The sequence below is a fragment of the Chenopodium album genome, chromosome 1 (assembly GCF_948465745.1).
Source record: "Chenopodium album chromosome 1, dcCheAlbu1.1, whole genome shotgun sequence".
Taxonomy (NCBI): Eukaryota; Viridiplantae; Streptophyta; class Magnoliopsida; order Caryophyllales; family Amaranthaceae; genus Chenopodium; species Chenopodium album.
Window position 1 is genome coordinate 42,866,590 of NC_137834.1, and position 15,276 is coordinate 42,881,865.

The window sequence follows — 15,276 nt, forward strand, 5'->3', positions numbered from 1 at the left end:
AGGCGCTAAAAGCTATTGCCAGACGCTAGATGTTTTCGTCTGGCGCTGGAGTAGGGTCTTCCCTATTCTGCTGCACCTGTATTTAATTTTTTCTATAGAACTTTGCCTATTTCTTTAATTATCTTAGGGTTGACCTATGGTTTACTGTCGCTTGACTCATTAACTTGACACTACTCAAGGCATAAACTTGACTCACTGTGATTGACTCGAGGTTGACTCTACTCAAAGTGTTTTTGACACATGTGTTAGACTCAAATCAAAGTGATATGACACGACATGACTCAATGTGTACATGACTCGTGTGTGCATTGTAATGTTATCGTGCGACTCGAAAATGCAAAAAAACAAAAATTTTCCGTCATTTTTGTGGAGGGTACCGACTTTCTCCCGAAAAAGAAAGACGCGAAAAAAGAATCGAAGTTTTCGAATGCATGTGGAATGAGCTTAGCCAAATGTTGTTTGATACTATCTCTCAAGGTGCAAGGATTAATCCATCCTAGGCTATCTCAATTGTTGACTCAATGATGAAAGCATTTGGGTAACTTAGGCATAGAGGCTAAGCACTTCATACTTCGTGATGCAATGACAATTATGATTGATGAGTGATGTTGATATGACAAGGCATGTTTCAGCGTTGTGTTAAGATTTCATGACAAAGGGTTCCTAAGGGAAGTATATTTGGTAATGTATCTGTGATGTGTGTGCTAGTGACACTAAAGTTAAGCCGCAAGGGCTAAGTGTGTGGAAATATATTATTTTTAAAAGAGTCAAATGGTGGTGACTCTTAGGCTAGGTAAGCTAATGATGTAGGGATCAAGCCCCCAAGTCAAGCTTTAAATAAATAGGGATGAGCATAGGAGATACCTTGATATGATCATGGTGTAAGTGTGAATGAATGCATTTTTATTACGGCCGCACCTCGATGTGAGGTTGCCTACGTATCCGTTAGGAATCAGGCCGAACGTAGCTCTAGCCGAACCTCGCTGATGTGTCTATTTTATATAGTATTTTACCCCCATCCCTTGGTCTTAATAAGTAGTGTTTTTGGCTCTTTAGAGCCACTTTTGTTACTAATTGGTGTTTTCCAGTGTTTTCGTAGATTTGGTTGACTTTTGCAGGGATTTATGCTTTTGGAGTATTTTCCCGAGATATTTTGGAGCAATCACGAACATTGGTGAAGCACGACCAGATTTTATAGCCCAGGGCCGGTTAGAACCATCGAACCGGTGATTAAGGGCTCGGTATAGGTGATACCGGGGCATTTGGACCGAGTATTCAAGACCGGAAGAGGAAACCCAGATTGGCCCGAAGAATTGGAGCCCAATCGAAGTCCAAATAGTGGCCCAAAAGAGCCGCCCGGCCAAAGAGGCTGGCGCCCGGAGGCGCGCCCGGCCGGGCGGGAGAAGCTAAGGTTGGCGCCCGGTGACGCGCCAGGCCGGGCGCGAGATTAGTACATTGAGAAAAAAGGCGCGCTCGATCTTGCGGTGCCTCGCCCGATCGAGCGCGTGTATTTATTAGGAGATGATTAGCGTTGTTTTAGTTTGTTTTAGTTTAGGATTTGTACGGAGTATAAATACTCCTCCGTAATACGATTTTAACACTCACTCTCTCTCCCTCTCTCTTTCCTTTTACTCTTTCTTTACTCTCTTAATTGTTTTCCTAGATTCTTTCTCTTAAACCTTGGTTCTTAATCTACTCTTAATTCCAGATTTATTTTGGTAACGATTTCTCTTCTCTTAATCTTAGTTGTTTATTTTATTCCTTTAATCATGTCTTACTTTATTGCTTTGATTAGTTTAGTTTCTATTATGTGTGAGTAGTTTTCTTTCTAGGGTTTATGGGGATCCATCAATAATATGAAGGGGTAATTTATTGTTGTTAATTATCAATGTTAGATTAATTTCCTATTGATTGGTTTAATGCTCTGTGACTAGATTTGCGCAGATCTTTTATGCATGAGTTTAACAATATTGATTCGAGATTCGACAGATTAGAATTAATGTTTAGGTCTAGTTTCAATAGGCAGATTAATTTATAAATGGTTAAGTCGAGATTCGAGAGATGAGATTTAATACCGGTAGATTAATTCTGTGATTGTAATACGTAGCGAAAGCCCTTTACGATCTGGTTAATTGATGCATTGATGATTGACTATCATTAGTTTTTGATATTGCATGATAATTTCTTATTGAATTGTTTTAACGCTTTACAATTATGGCTTGTAAAAGTATAGCAATATTGAATTGATGAATCGAACAGATGTTAATTTGATATTAAAGACTATTTTCAATAAGAACTTAGATCTAGTAAATTGCGAGAGCCTGTTAGATCTATGTTGATTAATAAATTGCGAGAGCCTGTTAATCATGTTATTTATGCAATGTCAATGATTGATTATTATGTTTTACCATGGAGTATTATTTATTGATGAACCTATGCCCTAGATCCTTTTATATATTGTTTTCTCCCTATTCTCAATCTTAGTAGTTTAGTTTCTTATTAAAATATAAATATTGGTTACCTCATAATCTAGATTATTTTAGTTAATTGGAATAGAAAGACTTGTTTCCCTGTGAAGTTCGACCCTACTTCTCTATCTACTTTAGTTAGAGGACTTAGGAATTATTTTTGATTAGGGGATACGACTTTACCCTGTCAAAATTTGGTGCCGTTGCCGGGGAAACGGTTTTATTTTTATTTCTGATGATTTTTGTAGTCTAGGTTATTTTTTTTTTTGTCTTAGAGAACATTAGTTCTCTGAGGCAAATCTCATATTTGCTTCTAGTTTTTTTGTTTATGCCCAGGTGTTCCAGATCAGGGTACATCCCATTTGATCCTGAGATCGAACGTTCCTTCCATAGACAGATAAATCTCTACAAGCAAATCCTGGCGGATTTTGGTGATAATAACAATAATCACCGAGACCCTCCAACTGGTTCTAGCGATTTAGAGGTATCATCAGATCCAGAATCAGAGATGACGGCTCCAAAGAAGCTTAGTGATTATTCACAACCAAAGCTTACAGATTTTCCACATCTCACCCCTACTCCGGCTCTTGATGGGGTTCAATTCGAAATTAAGCCTCAATTTATAACGATGATAGAGAGGAAGCAATTCAGTGGAGCCAAGGGTGAAGACCCAAATCTTCACATTGCCGACTATTGTCAATATTGTAACACCATCAGGCAAGCCGGGGTCACTCAAGACCAAATCAGGGAGATTCTCTTTCCCTTCTCTTTAACTGGAAAAGCTAAATTGTGGTTTAATGGCTTAAATAGAACTGCACTTGGTATAACTGACTGGAAAACTCTTGTTTTGATTTTTTATAACAAGTATTATCCTGAAGAGAGAACAACCGTACTACGGAGTGCAATTCAGAACTTTTCCCAAGAAGCCGATGAATCTTTATATGAGGCTTGGGAGAGGTTCAAGGACTTACAAAGAGAATGCCCTCACCATAATTTAGCACAATGGCAGTTAATCCAAGCCTTTTATAATGGCATTGGAAATTCTTCTAGAATAATTTTAGATTCTGCAGCTAGTGGGAGATTTATGAATCTTAATGTTGATGATGCAGGTCAGGTTATTGAAGATATGGCGATACACAATTCCCAAAATGGGAACCCTAGAGGATTTGATAACAAGGGGAAGCATAGTGTTGACTCTGTATCCTTTTTGCAAGCTCAGCTGACCTCTATATGCCAAAAGTTAGATAATCTGAGCACTGCTAACGTAGCTAATGTTTCTGCGATTAATAATAATTCTAATGAGGCTTTCTGTGTAAATTGTGGTATTATAGGTCATTAGGAACAAGATTGCAGGAGTTTTGTGGAGAAAGTTAATGCCTTTCAAGCTTATAGGCAGAATAACCCATACTCCAACACCTACAATCCTGGGTATCGGAATTATTCAAACCTTTCCTACCGGAGCACTAATGTTCAAAATCCACCACCACAAGAACCACAGGCGCTGCAGCAACAGCAGTAGAAATATTATCATCCCAATGCTGCCCAGAAGAACCAACCACAACAACCCTCCTCATTTTCTGACCCTTCTCTGGTGGAAATTAGAGTAATGTTGGTTAATATGCAGAAGAACATGGAGAGTAGAGATGCGACAATTGATCAAATTCTAGCACATAATAAAATTGTACATAATCAAATTGCGCAACTCTCTGCTACTCTACAAGCCCGCCAACAGGAAGCTCTACCGACACAGCCGACCAGGCCTACAGATCAAGTATTTGCAATTACTCTAAGGAGTGGTTCAAACTATGAAAGGCCCCCCTATGCCCAGAGTTAATGAACCTGTTTTATTAAATAATGCTAATCTTGATTCCGTTAAACCAAACAATGTAGTTAATAACCCTGCAGGGCTAAAGGATAATACTAACATATCTAATTCTACATTACAGGGTACGACTCCAGAGAAGGTGGCTACTCCAGATAAGAGAAATAATGCTCCAAAGCTAATTATCAAACTTCCATTCCCCAATCGTCAATTGAAGACAAACTTGGATAAGCAGTTTGGTAAGTTCCTGGAGATGGTAAAAGATTTTAAGGTAACAGTTCCCTTCACTAAATTAATCACATAAATTCCTTCGTATGCAAAATTTTATGAAAGAAATATTGACAAGGAAAAGGTCTATTAGTGAGGTAGAGACAATAGCTCTCACTGCAGAGGGTAGTGTCGTACTTCAAAATAAGTCTCCACCTAAATTAAAAGATCCGGGTAATTTTTCTATCCCTTGTCATATAAGCAATCTCTTGATTGATAATTCATTGTGTGATTTGGGTGCTAGCGTTAGTGTCATGCCATTATCTGTGTGTTCTAAGTTTAATATGGGTAAATTAAAAGCTACCAATATAACTCTACAAATGGCCGACCGTTCTTTTAAATACCCCTTAGGTGTTTTAGAGGATGTCCCCGTTAGAGTAGGTAAATTTTATATACCTGTTGATTTTGTTGTTCTTGATATGGTTGAGGATGTGCAAACCCCAATTATTTTGGGTAGACCATTCCTTAACACTGCAGGAGCAATCATAGATGTGAGAAGTGGCAAGTTAACACTATCAGTAGGGGATGATAAAATTGTTTTTAATCTGAATAATTCCCCTATAAGCTCCATGATTGAGGAGAAATGTTTCAGTGTTAATGTGGTTGAGAATTATTCTAACAAGCCCCAAGCTCTTGAAAAAGATCCCTTGGAGTCGGTATCTTGTGTTGCATCCCTTTCAGATGAGATAGACAAATGGCAGAAGGAAGTCGATGCAATAGAAAGAGCAGTTTACAAGTTGGTCTTAGTTTCGAGGATGAAAAGGTGGAACCGATCAAGCAAGTTGTGCGTTTTGAGCCTACAGTAAGTGTTCCGCCAGATCGAGTTGCCAGTGTTGAATGCAATGACAATTTGAGGCAATCCTCGATCAAAGAAGGATCTTTGGTGCGTAGCATCAAAAAACCCCTTACCCAAGTCATGGATGATCCACCCGATAAGGTGAATTGGCGTCCCACAGGGTATGTAAGGAAGCCGCGTCGCAGCCGAAACACCGCTAAACTGGGTGAGAAACCACCCGATCAAGCGTTAGGCCAAGGGTCCTAGTTGTTGTACTTGGTAAGAAGGTCGTGCGGTACCTAGATAAACCAGCGCTTTGCGGGAGGCAACCCGTATTTTTAATGCTTTTTAGACTAGTTTTTCTTTCCTTTTTCTTATGAGAGGAGAGATGAGGGAATTTAACGAGTTTTATGAGTGTTCGTACAGGTTTGAAGGAAAAGAGTTAGCCAAATTTTAGAGAAAAGAAGAAAATAAAAATTCGACAATTTAGGCTCGGGCCCGACCGGGCGAATTTCGCCCGATCGGGCGCGAGAGTTAGTATTCAAAATTAAGTATTTTTGCCTGACCGGGCGATGGGCGCCCGACCGGGCGCGAGAAGCGTCGTATACGGACAAAATTGTTTGCCCGATCGGGCAAGCCTCGCCCAACCGGGCGCGAGAAGGGGCAAAAAATTAGACGTTAGATCGCCCGATCGGGCGAAGGGCGCCCGACTAGGCGCGAGAGTTGAAGAAAATCGGGCTATCAGATCGCTCGACCGAGCGAATGGCGCCTGACCGGGCGCGAGATCACAACACAATTTTCAAGTTAGATCGCCCGACCGGGCGACCCACCGCCCGACCGGGCGCTAGTGGCGTCCGCGTCTTCTTCTTTCTTTTCTTCTTTCTTCCTTCATTTCTTCTTTCTTCCATTACTTTCTCTCTCTAAAACTCAAATTCTCTCTACCTTCTCTCTAAGATTTCTCCTCCATTTCTCATCCAAATTCAAAACTTTTTACATATTTGTAATCCCCTCTTCATCCTCCACATTTCCATATAAAAAGTTTCAGTTTATATTCAAATAAATTTTCAAACCCATTTTCTACCATGGCTTCACAGAGGGCTAGGTCCATTTTCGGTAGGAGCTCCAGTTCGAGGGAGGAATACGACCCGGATTTGCAACTTCCGTACTGGTCGACGATCCGAATTGCTAGCCGAGATCAAAAGGAGCGGCTAGAACATTTAATCGGTCGTGAGGTAATTCCTTCTCGGTGGTTACACCGCCCTACTCTGGAATCATTTGGTTTATTTGATTTTGTAAAACAATTTTTAAATGACATTGGCATGAGAAAATTTGTTGATATGCACTATCCTACATTCCGAGAACTTACTTGTGAATTCTTGTCTTCTTTACATGTTGTTAGTAGTAGAAATGGGCCAAATTTATTTTTTAGGTTGAACAATAGAAATATTAGTTTAACTTTTGTAGAATTTTGTAAATTATTTGAATTAAATTCTGAGTTACCTCACCAATGGCATGCGGACTATAAAATGGGTGACATATATAATGCTTTGACTGGTTTGCCTACTTCCGACCCCCAACATGCTAGTACTAAACCTATTCACCACCCTGTCCCAAAAATCTGGCAAAGATTGGCGGGTTTGTGTTTTTTAGGTAGGGCCGAGCCCCATAATGCCCAAACTAACGAACTAGCTGTCATAGGACACTATGTGTATAGGTACGGGAAATTAAACATCAAAAACCCCCATCCGTTTAGGCTATGCCCAAACTAACGAACTAGCTGTCATAGGACACTATGTGTATAGCTGTCATAGGACACTATGTGTATAGGTTTATTGTTCACCATTTGAGTAGGCATGCCACGGCCAACACCACATCAAAAACCCCCATCCGTTTAGGAGGCCTTATCACTCGTATAGAAGTGAAAAAGGACGGTTTTGTAGTGGATGGACCCCACCAAATGACCAACTTTGGATCAGATACCTATATGACTGCTAGGTATTTTAAGGAGTTGGGGTGGGTTCGACCGGATAGCGAGCAGACACCCTTTTGGTGTATTAGGATTGGGAGCGAGCAACCTTTGCCCATCTTTCCCCTACCCAGTCCTGACTTGACCGCCTTTCCCCCAGGGCAACCATCTTACACTTATGATGCTTTAGTTGCCAACGCTAGGGGGGAGGCACCACCACCAGTTCCACCACCTCAGCCTCAGCCCGAGGTGGCATTCTCTCCACCCCGCATGTCTCACTCCGTCCCTCATGTTGACTCTGACCCAGTTTTGGACCTTCAGAGTATAGGTCAGGCCTTAGGACGTATAGAAAATTCCCATACTGACCTTAGGAGGATGGTTGGCTCCATAGACTAGAGGTTAGGGTACCTAGAGAGGAACCAGGGTAGAGCTCTCTACCCTATGTACGATGATTATGCTCGTCGGGGCAACATTCTTGATGACGCTATTCACCCTGACTGGTTTCAGCCTCCACCCCAGGGATACGATAGGGATCCCACTGCCCGTGGTATTTACACAGACTATTCTTCCTTCTACGGGTACGGCCAAGACATTCCTTTCGGGGGACCAGCGGGGGGGGGGGGGAGTTTTCATGCTGATTATTTTGGTGGTAGCTCTTCTAGTGCAGGTGGTGCAGGTGACAGTGGAGGTGCGGGTTTCGGCTCAATGGATGAGGATGATCAAGACTAGCTATGCTGGGCTAGTTCCCGAGCCAATGAGGACATTGTCTGATTCTGGCTTGGGGGAGATTTTGGATTTGGTATTTTTCTTTTCCTCTTTCTTTTATTTTTTATTTTTGGTGTGTTTTCTTAGGTTAGATTTCTTGCTTTCTAGGTTAGTTTTATTGCTTTCTTATATATATAAAAATAAAAAAAAATTGAAAAATAAAAAAATCCAAAAATACGTTCCAATGAATTGTAAATCATGCTTCCCTGTGCCCCTTACTTGAGAAAATTGTTTTGATTCTTGGTATTTGATGATAGGCATTGTGGATTAGTTGATCATGATTTGATGTTTGATTGCCTTGAAACCTTAACATGCGTCAATTTTGTCCAACTACTTGTTAATATAGTGCTTGACTAGTTGATTTGGTTAGGAATGTGTGATAGTTCCATAGTTCCTGGTATGTCAATGAATTTGAGTATTGGTTTACAACTATAAGTAATGTTTATATGATTCATTATTATGCACATTGAGGAGGACGAAGGCATTTGTTCTTTTAGGTAGCCTCCAGATATTGTAGATACATTTGTTCCCTTCTTGCTACCCATGTTGTTGCCTTGACTTATTGTTGTTTTATTAGCCATACTACAAGCCTATTTTGTCCCATTGGTTACTAGTCCCAAGCTGGGCTTGGGGGAGCTATTAGTGAGTGAGGTGAGGGAGTTTGTAGTGTGCTTATTATTTGCACAGCTTGGGTGGGCTTTTGAGAAGTTGTTTGTTGTTGATCATGTTTATTTTTTTGATGAGTTTGAGAGTTATATTTTCTTGAAAAAAAATAAAGCATGATGTTATGAAAAAGAAGTTCAAAAAAAAAAAAAAGTTGAAAAAAATAAGTGAACTTCAAAAGAAAAGAAAATTGTTCAATGTTCTTTTTTTTTTTTGGAAGGTAAGAAAGTATATTGATAAAAAAACTGTACAAAAATATAGTGTACAATCCTGGCCAACAGGAAACTAAAGCTACACAAGCCTTTAACAACAAAGGCAAACAACCTCCATGGTTTGAAGTTCAGCTTTACCACCTTCTAGGAAGGGTTTAAAGCAGGAACAAAAAACCAGAACCAAGTCAAGGAGTTCCCTGGTACCTTCTAGGAAAGGCTCAGGGAAACCTAGACCTGCAAAAACAAAATTACACCCAACTCCCCATACAACCAGACTAAACAGCAAACAGGCACAAAAAGCAACTAGATACAAGACTTGAGGTGCTGCAGCCACTTACATTCTTCAATCTTCCAAGTATGGTTTATCATTTGCTGGCATCTAATCATCACTTCTCTCTTAACACCCTTTGAAAGCAAATCTGGCCTTATAATAGCTTTAGACCAAAAAGCATGGTTTCTAGCCATCCAGATATTATAAACAGCAGCAGACAAGCAAGCCATGATCACTTTTTGCTGGATACAATTTTTACCTCTCATTTTCCAGCTCTTCCAGCTGTTAAGAGACTGCAAAAGACCATAAGGGAAACCAAGCCATTGAGCAACATCATCAATAACCTTTGTACTATAACCGCACCCAAAGAAAAGGTGCTTGCTGGTTTCAGTATCTTCACCACACAAAAGACAGTCAATAGAGGTACAAGCCCCAAACTGAGCAAGCCTATCTCTAGTTCCGAGCCTATCCAGAGCAGACAGCCAATTAATAAAAGTATGTTTAGGAATGTTGAAAGGATTCCAAACCCAATCATACCAGTCAACTTTATCCATGTTACCCTGGAGCCATTTGTAGCCATCTTTGATTCCGTACCTTTTATTTAACCAACCCTCAGTTTCAAAGCCCTCTCTAAGCTCATCTTTGACCTTACATAACTGCTTCCATGCCCAACCAGCTTCTTTCTTAGGTTTATAATCCCACCAATCTTCATCGTTGATATAAACAGAGTGAACCCATCTCACCCATAAAGAGTCAGATTTTTTTGCAATTTTCCACACATAGCTACCCAGAGCAGCTCTGTTCCAGTTTCTGCAATTCCTAATACCTAACCCACCACATCTCTTAGGCTTGCAAATCCAATCCCAGGCAACAGGTGGGGACTTAGCCAACACAACATTTCCACTCCATAAGAAAGCCCTGCATAATTGAGTGATTCTATCCACCACTTTCTTAGGTAGAAGAACACACTAAGCCCAATAAGTGTGTAAGCTCATAAGAACAGAATTAACAAGGGTGACTCTAGCAGTGTAGGACAAGTTTCTGCTACTCCAGCATTGAAGTCTCATCAGCATTTTATCAATCAGACTATCATAATCACTCACTTTCAAATACTTAGCATTGAGAGTGATACCAAGGTACCTGAAAGGCATATCACCCATGACAAAACCAGAACTCATCAAAATGCTATCCTGCACCTGCTGCTGAACATTCCCAAAATAAATTGCAGTTTTGTCAAGGTTAGCTTGAAGCCCTGATCTTGCCTCAAAGGTTTTCAAAGCTCTAATAAGGAGATTCACAGATTCAATGTTCCCATAAGAGAAAAGCATCAAGTCATCAGCAAAGATCAAATGATTAAGAGCTAAGGAAGTACACCTTTGATGAAACTTGAAATCTCTCTTTTTACCAACTTTCCTGAGAAGTCTGGTTAGATACTCCATCACAATAACAAACAAAAGAGGAGACATAGGATCACCCTGCCTCACTCCCTTTTTCCCTTTGAAAAAACCATAAGAACCCCCATTAACAAGCAGAGAGAAAGCAGGAGTGGTCACACACTGCATTATCCAAGAAATGAACTTGGTGGGGAACTTGAGAGCATTCATCATCTCCTGGATAAACCTCTAATTAACAGAATCATAAGCCTTCCTCAGATCAACCTTAATAGTACATCTAGGAGGCTTCCTCTTATTATTATAGGCTTTAAGCATATCCTGGCATATCAAAATGTTATCCAAGATAGATCTCCCAGAAACAAAGGCACCTTGACACCCATCAATTAGATCAGGAAGCACTTCCTTTAGTCTATCACAAATCATTTTGGAGATGATCTTGTAAACCACATTGCAACAAGCAATTGGTCTAAATTGAGTAACCCTATTAGCATGCTCAACCTTAGGGATCAAAGTGAGGGTGGTAGCATTAATCTGCTTCAGGAGCTTGCCTGAACTAAAGAAATCCAGGACAGCTTTAGTGATATCAGAACCAACCAAACTCCATGTAGCCTTGAAAAATTTGCTGGAAAACCCATCAGGACTAGGAGCTTTGTTATCCTCAATGCTCCACAAAGCTTTCTTAACATCTTGTTCACAAAACTCCCTGCACAAACTAATACTCTGATCTTCAGAGAGAGTTTTACCTTCAGAAATAACTCCCTGATGGATATTGCCACTCATATGAGTCTCAGTACAAAGTAAACCTTGATAATACTGAAGAAAAGCTTCACATACTTGCTCAGGATCAGAAATAACCATCCCCTCATCATTCACAATAGAATAAATGTTGTTCTGAAGTCTTCTCTTCCTGATTATAGCATGAAAGAAAGCAGTGTTCATATCCCCATCCTTGAGCCAATGAACCTTTGCCTTTTGTTTTAAGAAGTTAAATCTATCACCATGAGTTTTGGCAAACTGGATTCTAGCCAGTCTTTCTTGACTGAAAAGATCTTCATTACCAGGATCACTTTGCAATTTAACCTGGATATCTTCAAGGTGCTTTTCAGCAACTGCATCATCAATCTCCACACAAGAAAATCTACCCATCTTAGGCTCTTTTAACAACTGTTTTACCTCCTTCAGTTTTCTCACACATTGATACATAAGGGTACCAGAAACCTTCTTATTCGAGGCTTCCTTCACCCCAGGTAGAAAATCTGGAGAGTCCACCCAAATATTCACAAACCTAAAAGGTTTTTTTTAGTTTGATTACCAGAATCAAACAACTTAATCACACAAGGACAATGGTCCATTAATCCCTCTGGGAAGAAAGTAGCTTGCATATCAGCAAATTTCAACATCCACTCATTATTAACAATAACCCTATCAATCTTTGAGAAAACTCTATCCTTGCCCTCTTGCTTATTATTCCAAGTATAGAACATTCCACCTGTAGCCCAATCAGTGAGACCAGCACCCCTTAGACAAGTTCTGAAAGGCTCAACCTCAGCTAAGGACACAGTGCTCCCTATTCTATCATTCAGATTCAGAACACTATTGAAATCACCTTGTAAGATCCAAGGGCCACTAACTTTATTACTAATCTCAACAATTTGCTCCCACAGCTGCATCCTGTCACCAACAGTATTCAGACCATAGACCATAGTACACTCAAAATTCACACCAGTAGCTTTGTGAACTACACATATGTGAATCAACTGAGTTTCACATCTTACCACAGTCACATAAAAAAACTGAGATAACCAAACCACCCAAATTCTACCCCCTTTATGGTAGGAATAGTTAGCACAGACAGACCATTCACTTCCAAACCTATTAAAGACATCACCAAACTTCACAGCCTTCACCTTTGTTTCAAGAAGTCCAAATAATCCCAAAGCTTACTGGCTTACTGGCTTTATTTAGACCTCTTATATTCTAGAATCCAACCTTATCCATGGTAAGAGTGAGAACATTCCCCCTCTTCTAGAACACTGAATCTGTTACAACTACTACTAACTAAAAACACACCTGACTGCACTAGCTGAGGTCTTTGACAAATATCATTAGTTTGCACACCACCATTCAAGGTGTTTGTCCTGCTCCCATCATTCTGGTTCTGAATATCAGGCTTTGTAATTGGCTTCCAGACTCTTTGTGACTTTTTCTTTTGTTTATTGATGTGTTAATTTTTCCCAGCCTGCAGCCCCTCCATTTTCCTAGCTTGAACTTTACGGTTAGGACATTGAGCATCATCATGTCCAATCCCACCACATACCCTACACACCCTAGGCTTCTATTCATACTTCACCTCCTGTTTGACTGTGTTACCAAGCTCATCCAAGAACTCAATGCACTCTGGTAATTCAGCATTGAATTTAACCTCCACCATAATCCGGGCATACTCTAGTCTTTCCTTAGTAGCAGTAGCCTTATCAGTCTTAATAGGCTTCCCAATCAATGAAGCCAGTTTCATAAGAGCCTTTTGTCCCTAGTATTTCAGGTTCAGGCCAAGCATCCTTACCCAAATAGGTACTAGATCCACTGGATCAGCATACAGATCCATTCCCACCACCCATTTTCTCATTATTACAGGCTTATTATCAAACCAAACAGGTCCTAAACCCAGAACTCGGTCCCTTACATCAACATTCTTGAAACGAACAAGGAATATCCTATTTGCCATTAGTGAGACCTTATCTATACCAAATTTACCCCAAAGTCTTCTTACAAACCCATTGATAACAAACAATGGTGGTTTGATCCCAATCACATGACACACAATTGCTGAATTCCAGAAATCAATCTCTGGTTGCACATCCTCAAAATTGATTTGGATCTTATCACAACTATCCCTTACACCCTCAGAGAGGTCTACCCCTTCATCCCTAGTCCCCTGGAACAGCTTCTCCCTCCAATTCAATCGATCAACAGGATTAGAACTTTGGGATTGAAAAACAGGGGATTGCAAATCGGGTTTCTCAGAAATTGGGGAAAACACATTCAAATTACTCCTAGAGTTCTCAAGCATCAAAATAAGAGTTGGGGTGTCAAAATTTAAGACACTATCACAACAAGCAGCAGTACAAAGCTCATCATCAATGGCGGATGAGGAAGAACAAATTACCTGAAGCCAGCTATAAAACTCCTGCTTATGCTCAACATAGTCTTCTGAAGTTACTTCCTTCATAGGGCTAGCATTCTCCATTACTTCATCAAGCCAACTCTCCACTGAAACGTCCCCAGAAGCAATGCTCTGTTCTTTCTTCTTCGTATAGTTCCTTGTTTTGGGTCCGGAATTCTGCCTTGCTTTTTGCTTTTTCTTCGATTTGGATCCTGAGCTCTTGTTTCCCTTACCCTTCTTTCTCTTTGCCATTGAAATCGGGTTGAAAATCAAAGCTCAAATTTGTGGGTTTCAATCGATTTTTCAACTTTCTCTCTCTAGTTCTTGAGACTTTCTCTCTCTAGTTCTTACATTGATAAAATTCAAATTGTTCAATGTTCAAATGTTCTAGTTGGAGGTTGATCGAAAGAAAAAAAATAGAGCTTCAATGGAAAATTCAAGTTTGGAAACAAAGTTTGTTTATTCACTCTACTTCTTCATTATTATATTTTTATGAGTGAAATTGTAAGTGTTGGGATTATTTATTATGATTGAAGTATATTTGGTTGATGTTACAGTTGGTTATGTAGGAGATGTTGATCATTATTTATTTTGATCGTAGGTTTTGATAGGATTTGGCTCCCTTAAGCATAGCTTTTCTATCACTTGTTCCCAAATGATTCCTACCCTTTACCCTAGCCTTACATTACAAACTTTAAAGACCTTCTGACCTTTGTGCATAGAATTGTATGAATGTGAAAGTGTTGTTTATCAATGCAAGTTATGATTTGGCATATTTCGAGTCGACTAGTAGGTTGAGCGTTCATTGTTTAATACACACGAGAGTGTGAGTTGGGAGGGCATTGTTCACATAAAGGGGTTAGATGGAGAGCGATCGAGTACATCTTTTACTCTCCACAAAAATGAGAGTTGAGTGCGTGAGCACTAGTCTTGAATTCTATATGCTCTTGTGGTTTGCTCTGTTTGACAATTGTTAGGGAAGATTGGTAATTAGATGGATTTGATTGGTTGATTTTGAAGCATGTTTATTTGATTTACCTTGGATCGTTTGTGCTTGATTTTTACTTTTGGGGTGAAGCATATTTATTGATTCATTGATGAGATCTTTACTTAGGGACAAGCAAAGGTTTGGCTTGGGGGAGTTTGATGTGTCTATTTTATATAGGTATTTTACCCCAGTCCCTTGGTCGTAATTAGTAGTGTTTTTGGCTCTTTAGAGCCAGTTTTGTTACTAATTGGTGTTTTCTAGTGTTTTCGTAGATTTGGTTGACTTTTACAGGGATTTATGCTTTTGGAGTATTTTCCCGAGATATTTTGGAGCAATCACGAACATTAGAGAAGCACGACCAGATTTTATAGCCCAGGGCCGGTTAGAGCCATCGAACCGGTGATTAAGGGCTCGATATAGGTTATACCAGGGCATTTGGACCGAGTATTCAAGACCGGAAGAGGAAACCCAGATTGGCCCGAAGAATTGGAGCCCAATCGAAGTCCAAATAGTGGCCCAAGT

General features: G+C 40.0%; 1 non-coding gene across 1 annotated transcript; it reads right to left on the reverse strand.

Moving 5' to 3' along the window:
* Positions 1-3,357: 3,357 nt before the first annotated feature.
* LOC145564735 (small nucleolar RNA R71) lies at positions 3,358-3,464 on the reverse strand. Its single transcript, XR_014094894.1, has one exon. It is a non-coding gene; the product is annotated as a small nucleolar RNA R71 (small nucleolar RNA).
* Between the last annotated feature and the right edge of the window lie 11,812 nt (positions 3,465-15,276).